The sequence below is a fragment of the Dendrobates tinctorius genome, unplaced genomic scaffold (genome assembly GCF_039654945.1).
Source record: "Dendrobates tinctorius isolate UK_male_01 unplaced genomic scaffold, ASM3965494v1 ptg000301l, whole genome shotgun sequence".
Lineage (NCBI taxonomy): Eukaryota > Metazoa > Chordata > Amphibia > Anura > Dendrobatidae > Dendrobates > Dendrobates tinctorius.
Window position 1 is genome coordinate 2,227,183 of NW_027361968.1, and position 12,162 is coordinate 2,239,344.

The following is a 12,162-nucleotide window of genomic DNA, read 5'->3' on the forward strand; positions in this document are numbered from 1 at the left end:
TGGATTTTGGCAGGTGAAGGCAGCAGGAGACTTGCCATCTCCACAGCAGGGGAACAGCTGGCAGTGCTGAAACCCACTAACACTCGAACAAATGTGTCTGGCTCTGTGGAGACGACACTTCTGAGCACCAACTGACGCTGTTGGAGCCCAGGATTAGGCGTGGAGCAGGCTGGGGCCTACTGGATTTTGGCAGGTGAAGGCAGCAGGAGACTTGCCATCTCCACAGCAGGGGAACAGCTGGCAGTGCTGAAACCCACTAACACTCGAACGAATGTGTCTGGCTCTGTGGAGACGACACTTCTGAACACCAACTGACGCTGTTGGAGCCCAGGATTAGGCGAGGAGCAGGCTGGGGCCTACTGGATTTTGGCAGGTGAAGGCAGCAGGAGACTTGCCATCTCCACAGCAGGGGAACAGCTGGCAGTGCTGAACCCCACTAACACTTGAACGAATGTGTTTGGCTCTGTGGAGACGACACTTCTGAACACCAACTGACGCTGTTGGAGCCCAGGATTAGGCGAGGAGCAGGCTGGGGCCTACTGGATTTTGGCAGGTGAAGGCAGCAGGAGACTTGCCATCTCCACAGCAGGGGAACAGCTGGCAGTGCTGAACCCCACTAACACTTGAACGAATGTGTTTGGCTCTGTGGAGACGACACTTCTGAACACCAACTGACGCTGTTGGAGCCCAGGATTAGGCGAGGAGCAGGCTGGGGCCTACTGGATTTTGGCAGGTGAAGGCAGCAGGAGACTTGCCATCTCCACAGCAGGGGAACAGCTGGCAGTGCTGAAACCCACTAACACTCGAACGAATGTGTTTGGCTCTGTGGAGACGACACTTCTGAACACCAACTGACACTGTTGGAGCCCAGGATTACGCATGCCGCATGCAGAGGCCAATGGGCAGCGGTTTTTATGGAGGTTGTGGACTACTACTGATTCTAACCATGCTCCACTTAGGCCTCTGGCTCCACTGTCTCTACTATTTACCCTGGCCTCCAACCCCGCCAGCTACATCTCTGAAGTGGCGTCAGCACAATCTACACTTGTTCCTGTGTTACTGGTGCTCAGTCCCGTCAGTTGATCCCCTGATGTTTGTCCGGCAAGTTCGCCAGCTCTGTCCTCATTCCCACTACTGGTTATGGGAATGTGGACAGAGTAGGAGACCTTGCCGGACACACATCAGGGGATAAACTGATGGGACTGAGCCACAGGAACACAGGAACAAGTGTAGATTGTGCTGACGCCACTTCAGAGATGTAGCTGGCGGGGTTGGAGGTCAGGGGAAATAGTAGAGACAGTGGAGCTAGAGACCTAAGTTGGGCACGGTTAAAAATCAGTAGTGGTTTGAATGTTGATGGAGCTGGTGACTTTGCCGTCCACACAGCAGGGGATCAGCTGGCATTACTGAACCCCACTAACACAGGAGCTAGTGTGTTTCTCTGTGCAGACGACACATCTGAGCGACAACTGGCTGTGTTGAAGCACAGGGATTATAGTTCAGGTGGTAGAAAAATGAACACACCAGCAGACCTGGATACAGTTGCCAACCACTAATTTAGTCTGTAAGAGGAATGGCAAAGTCTTTTGAGATCCAGGCCTTGTTCATTTTCAGAAAAGTCAGCCGGTCAACATTATCGGAAGATAGTCGCGTGCGACGGTCTGTTAGTACACCACCTGCGGCACTAAAGACACGTTCCGATAATACACTGGCAGCAGGGCAAGCCAGCACCTCCAATGCATACTGGCTAAGCTCTGGCCATGTATCCAGCTTAGAGACCCAAAACTTGAAGGGGGAAGAGCCATCTGGGAGTACAGCGACAGGGCAAGACATGTAGTCTGACACCATCTGACGGAAGCGTTGCCTCCTGCTGACTCGAGGCGTCGCTGATGGTGTAGACAATTGTGGTGGACACACAAAACTTTGCCACATTTGGGCCATAGTGGTCTTGCCTTGTGCTGCGGCGCTGCCTCTGCTCCCTCTGTGCAGAGCTTCCTCCACTGCCTCGACGCACAGAGCTGCTTTGTAAAGCACTAGCAACAATGCTGTCGGGTGGAATGGAGAACATGATGGACTGCACCAGTGTGTCTTGGTACTCCCGCATTTTACGCTCCCGGTTCAACGTTGGTATGAGCCTTTGTACGCTGTCCCGGTAGCGAGGATCTAGGAGGGTGTACACCCAATAATCAGCCGAGACGAGAATGTGGGCGATGCGGCGGTCGTTTCTCAGGCACTGCAGCATGAAATCAACCATGTGCTGCAGACTCCCAACTGCCAAAGAACCGCTGTCCCCTGTTTGAGGCGTGACCTCGGCCTGCTCTGCATCACCCCACCCTCACTGTACATACTGAGTAGAGGTTTGTGTACCTCCCTTCTCTGGAGAGATGTCTTCCTCCTCCATCGACTCCTCCTCATCCTCCTCACAAAGTGTCCCCTGCCTAGGCCTTTGTGAGGAAACACGTAGCGCAGACTGTCCAGAAGCAGATGGCATTTGGGACTCCTCATCCTCCACCTCTTCCGAAACCTCATCCCTTAGTGCTTGCAGTGTTTGTTGAAGCAGGCAGATAAGGGGGACAGTCATGCTGACTAGTGCATCATCTGCACTCGCCATCCGCGTGGATTCATCGAAGGCACGCAAAACGAGGCAGATGTCCTTCATAGAGGCCCACTCAGTGGTGCTGAAGTGTGACCGGCGCACAGTGCGACTTGTTTGCGCCTGATGCAGCTGGTACTCCATGACTGCTGCCTGCTGCTCACACAACCGCTCCAACATATGTAACGTTGAATTCCACCGGGTGGGTAGGTCCAGCGTCGGACTGGCCCACCGGGGAACCGGAGGATTCTCCGGTGGGCCCTGGCATCTGGTGGGCTCTGGCACCTGCTGGCATACAGGGCCAGCAGTTGCCTAGGGCCCCCGCTGCTCCAGGGGCCCCCAGCCAGTGGTGTGTCGCACACCATGCAGCTGCTATGGGGGCCCCTGCCAGCGGAGCAGCACCGGGTGTCAGGAGGCAGGAGCCCCTGTCCCCGCTGCTAAAGAGAAATGAATATTCACTGCGAAGCAGTGAATCTCATTTCGGTTCTCCACCCCCAGAGGCCCCGCCCCCCACACCCCCAGAGGCCCCGCCCCCAGCCCAGTGAGCCGCTCTGCATCAGGGCCGGCGCCGCCCTCAGTCCCCTCTGCTCCTGACTCACAGCCAGTGCACGATGACGTCACTACATCACACACCCGCTGTGTGTCTGGCAGAGGGGGCAGCTCCTGACACTGAAGCCGGGATCAGCGTGGGAGCGAGGAGGAGAGGTGAGTATTGTGTTTTGTTTTGTTTTTATATCTCTCTCGCTCTCTCTATCTGTCTCTCTCTATCTATCTCTATATCTCTATATATCTCTCTCTCTATCTCTCTTTTATCTATCTTTCTATCTATTATCTATATCTATCTATTTCTATATCTATCTCTATCTATCGCTCTATCTTTATATCTATCTTTCTATCTCTACATCTATCTCTATATCTTTCTATATATATCTCTATATCTATCTCTATATCTATCTATATATATATCTCATCTCTATATCTATCTATCTCTATATCTATTATCTCTATATTTATTATCTATCTAGCTACCATCTATATCTATCTATCTTTATCTATATATATCTCTCTATCTAATATCTATATCTATCTATCTCTATACCTATCTATCTATTTATCCGTTATCTATCTCTATATCTTTTCTCTGTATCTATCTATCTATCTATCTATCTATCTATCTATCTATCTATCTCTATATCTATATCTCTCGCTATCTATCGCTCTATCTCTATATCTATATCTATCTCTATATCTATATATCTATCTCTATATCTATCTCTATATCTATATCTATTTCTCTCTATATCTATCTCTATAGCTATCTATCTCTATATCTATCTCTCTGTATATCTATCTATCTTTCTATCTCTATATCTATATATCTATCTTTCTCTATCTATTTATCTCTATATCTTTTCTCTGTATCTATCTCTCTCTATATCTATCTATTATCTCTATATCTATATCTATTTCTCTCTATATCTCTCTCTATATCTATCTATCTATTTATCTCTATCTCTATCTATCTCTCTGTATATCTATCTATCTTTCTATCTCTATATCTATCTCTATATCTATCTATCTTTATCTATCTATCTATTTATCTCTATCTATTATATATATCTCTATCTATCTATCGCTCTATCTCTATATCTATCTTTCTATCTCTACATCTATCTCTATCTTTCTATCTATCTCTATATCTATCTATATCTATCTATTATGTCTATCTATCTAGCTATCTCTATTATCTATATCTACCTATCTCTATATCTTTCTATCTTACTCTATCTCTATATCTATCTGTTATCTCTATATTTATTATCTATCTTTATCTATCTATCTCTATCTATTATCTATATCTATATCTATCTCTCTATCTATTTATCGATCTCTGTATCTATCTCTCTCTATATCTCTCTCTCTCTATCTACCGCTCTCTCTGTCTCTATCTTTATATCTATATCTATCTATCTCTATATCTATCTATTATCTCTATATCTATCTACCTATCTATCTCTATATCTATATCTGTTTCTCTCTATATCTCTATATCTCTCTCTCTATAGCTATCTATATATTATCTCTATATCTATATATTATCTCTATATCTATCTATCTCTATATCTATCTATCTCTATATCTATCTATCTCTATATCTATCTTTCTATCTAACACTATATCTCTATATCTATCTCTATATCTCATTATCTATCTCTATCTCTATCTCCATCTCTCTCTCTTTATCTATCTATCTATTGATCTATCCATCTATCTCTATATCTATCTCTATATCTATCTATTATATATATCTATTATCTCTATTATCTATATCTATCTCTATCTATCTATCTTTCTAACTCTATATCTATCTATCTCTATACATATCTCTATATCTATCTTTCTATATCTATTTGTCTCTATATCTATCTCTATATCTATCTATCTATCTATCTATCTCTATATCTATTATCTCTATATCTATCTCTATATATATCTCTATATCTATTTTTATTTATAGCCATCTATCTATATATATTTATCTCTATATCTATCTATATATGTCTATATTATTATTATTATTATTATTATATCTGTATATCTCTATCTATTATCTATCTCTATCTATATATCTATCTATCTCTATATCTTTCTATCTATAGCTATCTATCTCTATATCTATCTATCTATCGATCTATCTATCTATATTTCTTTCTATATCTATCTTTATATCTATCTCCTTGAATCTTTCTATCTATATCTATCCATTATCTACTTTCTATCCATTATCTACTATCTATCTCTATATCTATCTATTTCTACATCTATCTTTCTATCTATATCTATCTAACTCTATATCTATATATCTATATAGCATTATACCCTATGAGGGGGCAGCATTATACCCTATGAGGGGGCAGCATTATACCCTATGAGGGGGCAGCATTATACCCTATGAGGGGGCAGCATTATACCCTATGAGGAGGCAGCATTATACCCTATGAGAAGGGCAGTATTATACCCTATGAGGGGGGCAGTATTATACCCTATGAGGGGGGCAGTATTATACCCTATGAGGGGGCAGCATTATTCCCTATGAGGGGGGCAGTATTATACCCTATGAGGGGGGCAGTATTATACCCTATGAGGGGGGCAGTATTATACCCTATGAGGGGGGCAGTATTATACCCTATGAGGGGGTGCATTATTCCCTATGAGGGGGGCAGTATTATACCCTATGAGGGGGGCAGTATTATACCCTATGAGGAGGGCAGTATTATACCCTATGAGGGGGGCAGTATTATACCCTATGAGGGGGTGCATTATTCCCTATGAGGGGGGCAGTATTATACCCTATGAGGGGGCAGTATTATACCCTATGAGGAGGGCAGTATTATACCCTATGAGGGGGTGCATTATTCCCTATGAGGGGGTGCATTATTCCCTATGAGGGGTGCATTATTCCCTATGAGGGGGGCAGTATTATACCCTATGAGGGGGGCAGTATTATACCCTATGAGGGGGTGCATTATACCCTATGAGGGGGTGCATTATTCCCTATGAGGGGGGCAGCATTATACCCTATGAGGGGGCAGCATTATTCCCTATGAGGGGGGCAGTATTATTCCCTATGAGGGGGGCAGTATTATTCCCTATGAGGGGGGCAGTATTATACCCTATGAGGGGGGCAGTATTATACCCTATGAGGGGGGCAGTATTATACCCTATGAGGGGGTGCATTATACCCTATGAGGGGGTGCATTATACCCTATGAGGGGGTGCATTATTCCCTATGAGGGGGGCAGTATTATACCCTATGAGGGGGGCAGTATTATATTCTATGAGATGGCTGCATTATACTATGTGAGGGGGCTGCTTTATATTCTATGAGGGGGCTACCCCAACTCCTGCTACATAATTAAGACATGTACAACCTTATATTATACCCGGATATTAGCGTGTTTTACCGCATAATTGGTGGTCTGGTATTTAACTCTATGCAGCTACATAGTGGGCCCCAAGAATGATTTTCTCTGGTGGGCCCAAGGTGTTCTAGTCCGACGCTGGGTAGGTCACATATGATGCGATGTTCCGGAAGGCCAAATCGTCGCTGCAGAGCAGCGAGGCGCGATCTTGCCGTGCTGGAACGTCGCAAGTGAGCGCACTCTATGCGGACCTTGTGCAACAGTGCATCAAGATCCGGATAGTCCCTCAGAAAGCTCTGCACGACCAAGTTAAGAACATGTGCCAGACATGGGATGTGTGTGAGGTTGCCTAGGCCAAGAGCTGCCACCAGATTTCGGCCATTGTCACACACTACCAAGCCCGGCTGGAGATTCGCTGGCCCAAACCACACATCGCTCTCCAGCTTGATAGCATTCCAGAGCTCCTGCGCTGTGTGGCTTCGATTCCCCAAAGAAATTAATTTGAGTACAGCCTGTTGACGTTTGGCCACGGCTGTGCTCATATCGGTCGTAACAGGCTCCTGCTCTGCTGTTTCTGAGGAACTTGAGTAGGAGGAGGAGTCTATGTGTACAGACTGGAGTCCTGCAATCCGTGGCGTTGGAAGAACACGTACAGCGCCACTCTCCAGATCCGTACCCGGCTCCACAACATTGACCCAGTGGGCAGTGAGGGAAAGGTATCGTCCCTGTCCATGGTTACTGGTCCACGCATCGGTGGTCAGGTGGACCTTGCTACTAACGGCGTTTAGTAGCGCATGTTTTATTTTGCCCTCAACATGTTTCTGCAGGGCAGGGACGGCTCGCCTGCTGAAATAAAAGCGGCTGGGCACGTTGTATTGGGGGACTGCCAATGCCATTAAGTCCCGGAAGGTGTCAGTGTCCACCAGCCTGAATGACAGCATTTCAACTGCCAGAAGTTTGGCAATGCCAGCATTCAGAGACTGTGCTCGGGGATGGTTTTCCGAGTAAGGGCGCCTTTTATCCCATGCCTGTGCTACCGATGGCTGTGATGGATGGGAACGTGCTGCTATGGGTGTAATCTGACAGGGTCTCCGGACAACAGTGGCAGAGGTTCTTCCTTGGCGATCCTGTGAGGAAGCCGAACCAGCAGTGTGTGAGCTGGAGGAAGAGGCCCCAACACGAACTGAAGAGGTGGTAGGTGGTGCTGTACGTTGGCCTACGTCTTCAGGGTGTCTCTGCAACTCCAACTCGTGCTTGGTGCGCACATGTTTCCACATATTTGTGGTATTGAGGTTGCTGACATTTCTCCCTCTTTTGACTCTCTGATGACACAGCTTGCATTTGACAAAGCAAATGTCATCTGCAACTGTGTCAAAAAAGGACCACGCACTGCAACTCTTGTGAGCGCCCGGTTTGCCTTTGGAATGAGGAATGCTCCTAACGGGTGCCGAAGTGGAGGGTACAGGCAACCAAGTCTTCCCCCTCCCTCTGCCTCCTGTTTTGGCCGGTAGGGGAATCTCTTCCTCCGAGCTGCTCCCACCACCTTCCTGTTCCTCACGCCATGATGGGTCAAGGACCTCATCATCTTCCCTCCCCTCTTCAAACAGCTGCTTCTCCGGGGTTGTCTCGCCAGCACCGTACGCACCAGAAAGTGGCAACTGAGTCTCGTCATCATCTGATGCGTACTGAGGTGTGCTGACCATAGGCACTGGCCCACTCGCCTCTTCAGATTCAGAGGGACAAAGAAGTTGCGCATCACTGCATACTCCCTCTTCTTCACATTCAGGAATGCTGCTTGGCTGGCCCCCTCTTTCCAAGCCAACAGATTCCGAGAACAGAAGTAGAGACTGTGATGGCTCCTGTCCATGTCTCTCTGACTGCCTGGGCACTTTGGCAGGTGGTGAAGAGACAGATGGTTGCTCTTCGGTGCTCTGACCCTGAGAGGATGCGGAAGTAATTGAAGTCGATGCGTTAGCTGCCATCCATCCGACAACGGCTTCAATTTGTTCCTCCCGCAGCAGTGGGGTACGTTGAGGTCCTACAAAGCTGCGCATAAAGGACTGTTGCCTGCTAAAACTGGGGGATGCTGATCCACTGGTGCCCGCAGCAGGCCCAGAATCCCCACGTCCTCTACCTGTAGAATCCCCACGTCCTCTCCCTGCAGAATCCCCACGTCCTCTCCCTGCTGAAACTCCACGCCCACGCCCACGCCCACGCGCCTTACTCCCTGCCTTCTTCATCTTGCAAGACTGCTTAAGATAGGCAGAAAAGTACAAAGGGGGGCCTTAGTGTGCTTATTCCTGAACAGCTGGTTACAGGTACAAGAAACACTAATTTTATGAAGTGTGTGTGTGTGGACTACACTTTAATAGGAGCTGATGTGGCCTACACAAGTTCCAAATGTAGTGTTTGGTGAACTTTTTTTGTGGTTTCTTTGTTGGAAACAAACTCAAAGTATGTGAACAAAGAATTGAAACTGATAGTATCACCAACTTTTTGGAGCTATTACAATGCAGGCAGGTAACCTACAATGCAAAAGATGAGGCTCCAAAAAAATTGGGTAATACTAATCTGGCTGCGCCGGCAGGGCACAAGCCAGAAAAAAAGGCTCCTCTATCTACTCCTATATAGTGTTTGCAACCAACCAATGTTGATGGATACGGATGGATGCACACTAATAGGAGAAGAAAAAATGAGCTGCACTCAAAGACAAATATGTGTGAGGCAGTGACGCACGTTGAGCGTCCTACAACCAGACGTAGCTGCAGGACACTCTACTCAGCGTGAGCTGCACTCACACACAGTCAGAGACCTCTCAGACAGCCGTCAACAGTGCAGCTAAGTGGGCACTGGCACTGACAGGCTGCAGAAAGGCTCCGCTGTGTACTCCTATATAGTGTTTGCAACCACCGTAGATGGAGACGGATGGATGCACACTAATAGAAGAAAAAATGAGCTGCACTCAAATAAAAATATGTGTGAGGCAGTGACGCACGCTGAGCGTCCTACAGCCAGACGTAGCTGCAGGACACACTACTCAGCGTGAGCTGCACTCACACACAGTCAGAGACCTCTCAGACAGCCGTGAACAGTGCAGCTAAGTGGGCACTAGCACTGACAGGCTGCAGAAAGGCTCCGCTGTGTACTCCTTTATAGTGTTTGCAACCACCGTAGATGGAGACGGATGGATGCACACTAATAGAAGAAAAAATGAGCTGCACTCAAATAAAAATATGTGTGAGGCAGTGACGCACGCTGAGCGTCCTACAGCCAGACGTAGCTGCAGGACACACTACTCAGCGTGAGCTGCACTCACACACAGTCAGAGACCTCTCAGACAGCCGTGAACAGTGCAGCAAAGTGGACACTAGCACTGAAAGGCTGCAGAAAGGCTCCGCTGTCTACTACTAGTGTTTGCAACCAACGTATATGGATACGGATGGAAGCACACTAGATTGAAATTATGTAAAAAATGCAGCTCAAAAAATAAAAGATGTATGAGGCAGCAGTGATCACACTGGGTGGCCTACAGCCTGACGTGGCTGCAGGACCCACTCCACAGCGTGAGCTGCACTCACACAGCCCTTGCAGACAGCTGTGAACACTGCTGCTAGGGCAAAGAAGGCTACAGTGGTGGTTTATGTAGCCTGGGTAAAGCACTCGATGTTTGGTGGAATCGCTATTTCTAACTGTCCCTCACAGTCTTCTACAGCAGCCTGTCCCTAACTGAATTCACAGCAGAGTGACCAGAAATGGCGGCTGCGGTGGCTTTTATAGTGCATCATGACATCATTTCGGCAGCCAATCACAGCCATGCCTATAGTTAACATGCCTACATGCCTAACAGGATGTGCCCACACTTCGGAGGATTCCCATTGGCTTAATCAAAGCAAGCAGGCTCATAGCATGATGGGAACTTCCGATTCCGATATCCGATATGACAAAAGTATCGGAAGTCAGTATCGGAATTCCGATACCGCTAATATCGGCCGATACCCGATACTTGCGGTATCGGAATGCTCAACACTATTCTTGATTTCTTTTAGTGTTTCTTAAAGCCAGAAAGTTGCCATTTGAAATGACTTTAGTTTTGTGCCATGTCTGTGATTGGCTTTTTTTCTACAAAATTAAACAACTGAATGAACATCCTCCAAGGCCAGTGATTCCAGAATTTTTGCCAGGGGTTGTGTAACATAACAGAAACTTACAACTTTTCCGATATGAACTGTAGCAGGTGAATGTTAGCGGAGGACACCGCCTCAGCCTGGAATGTATAATAATAGATTAGCGGAAATAGTTGTGTTCCTACATTATCTCATGTGATGTCTAATCTATCGGCTGAGTCATGTGTTGGACTTGATAATGGTCACTTTCTAGGACAATAGTCTCCATCCAGTGACTCCTGGTTCCTTCACGTCCCAGCTGCTCTAGTCTTCACAACCCATTAAAACATGTTGGAAGTTGTAGAATCTTAACAGCTGGATCCACAGGAGGAAGAGCACAACGTTAGAGTAACTGACCCCACGCACGCCATGGCTGAGGACCCTCTGCGTGATGGCGTTCTGGCTGCAGACTACTTTCTGATGGATTCTTTTCTCACTCCATGATTATTATGCTCTGGGATCTGGAGAGACAGAGGAGCTTAATAAGGAACATTTGATTTGCATGGAAAAACTTCTATATGAATTGAATTTCTTGGCTGCATTGGAGCGGAGTTGATCTGTCAAATTCAGATTTCAGCAGATTCACCGATCACTGCTGGATACTCCATTCTTTACATTAATGTAATCCTACCACCAGCTTCCAATGGAGACAGTGACCCTTGTCCTTCTCATAAAGTGACCCTCACTACCCGCGGGTCAGGTTTTTTGCTTCTTCCATAAATGTAAAACCTGTCTTAAGAGCAAAATCCTTGGTTTTCCTTCTGGATCCATCTTCTCCCTATTGATGTCAGCAGTGTCTGAGGGACTGCAGGCAGAGACGCAGGCTCTACAGTACCCCCTACCCTTACACCCACTCTTTTTTAAGCCTGTCAGAATTTCACAAAAAGGAGAGGGGCATGGATGTTCTCCTTGGGCTGCCAGGACCTCTCCTCATGTCCAAACCCCTTCCAAGCCACAAGAAAGATAGTGAGGAAATACTTAGCTAACCTAAATGAATTCAAGTCTCCAGGTCCAGATGAATTACACCCCAGAGTACTGAAGGAGATAGCAGAAGAAATTTTTGAACCCCTCTCCATAATCTTTGAAAATTCTTGGAGAACAGGAGAAGTCCCAGAAGACTGGAGAAGAGCAAATGTTCCTATCTTCAAAAAGGGGAAGAAGGTGGACCCAGGCAACTATAGGCCGGTGAGTCTGACTTCTACACCAGGAAAGATCTTTGAACAAATTATTAAACAACATGTATGTCAATACCTGGATAAGAATGAAGTGATTAAACAGAGTCAGCATGGGTTTGTAACTAATAAGTCATGTCAGACTAACTTAATTTCCTTCTATGACGGAATCACTGATTGGGTGGATCAAGGAAATGCTGTAGATATAGTATATCTTGACTTTAGCAAAGCATTTGACAAAGTCTCTCATACAATCCTTATTGAAAAAATGACTAAGTATGGAATGGACAAGGCAACTGTTAGGTGGATTC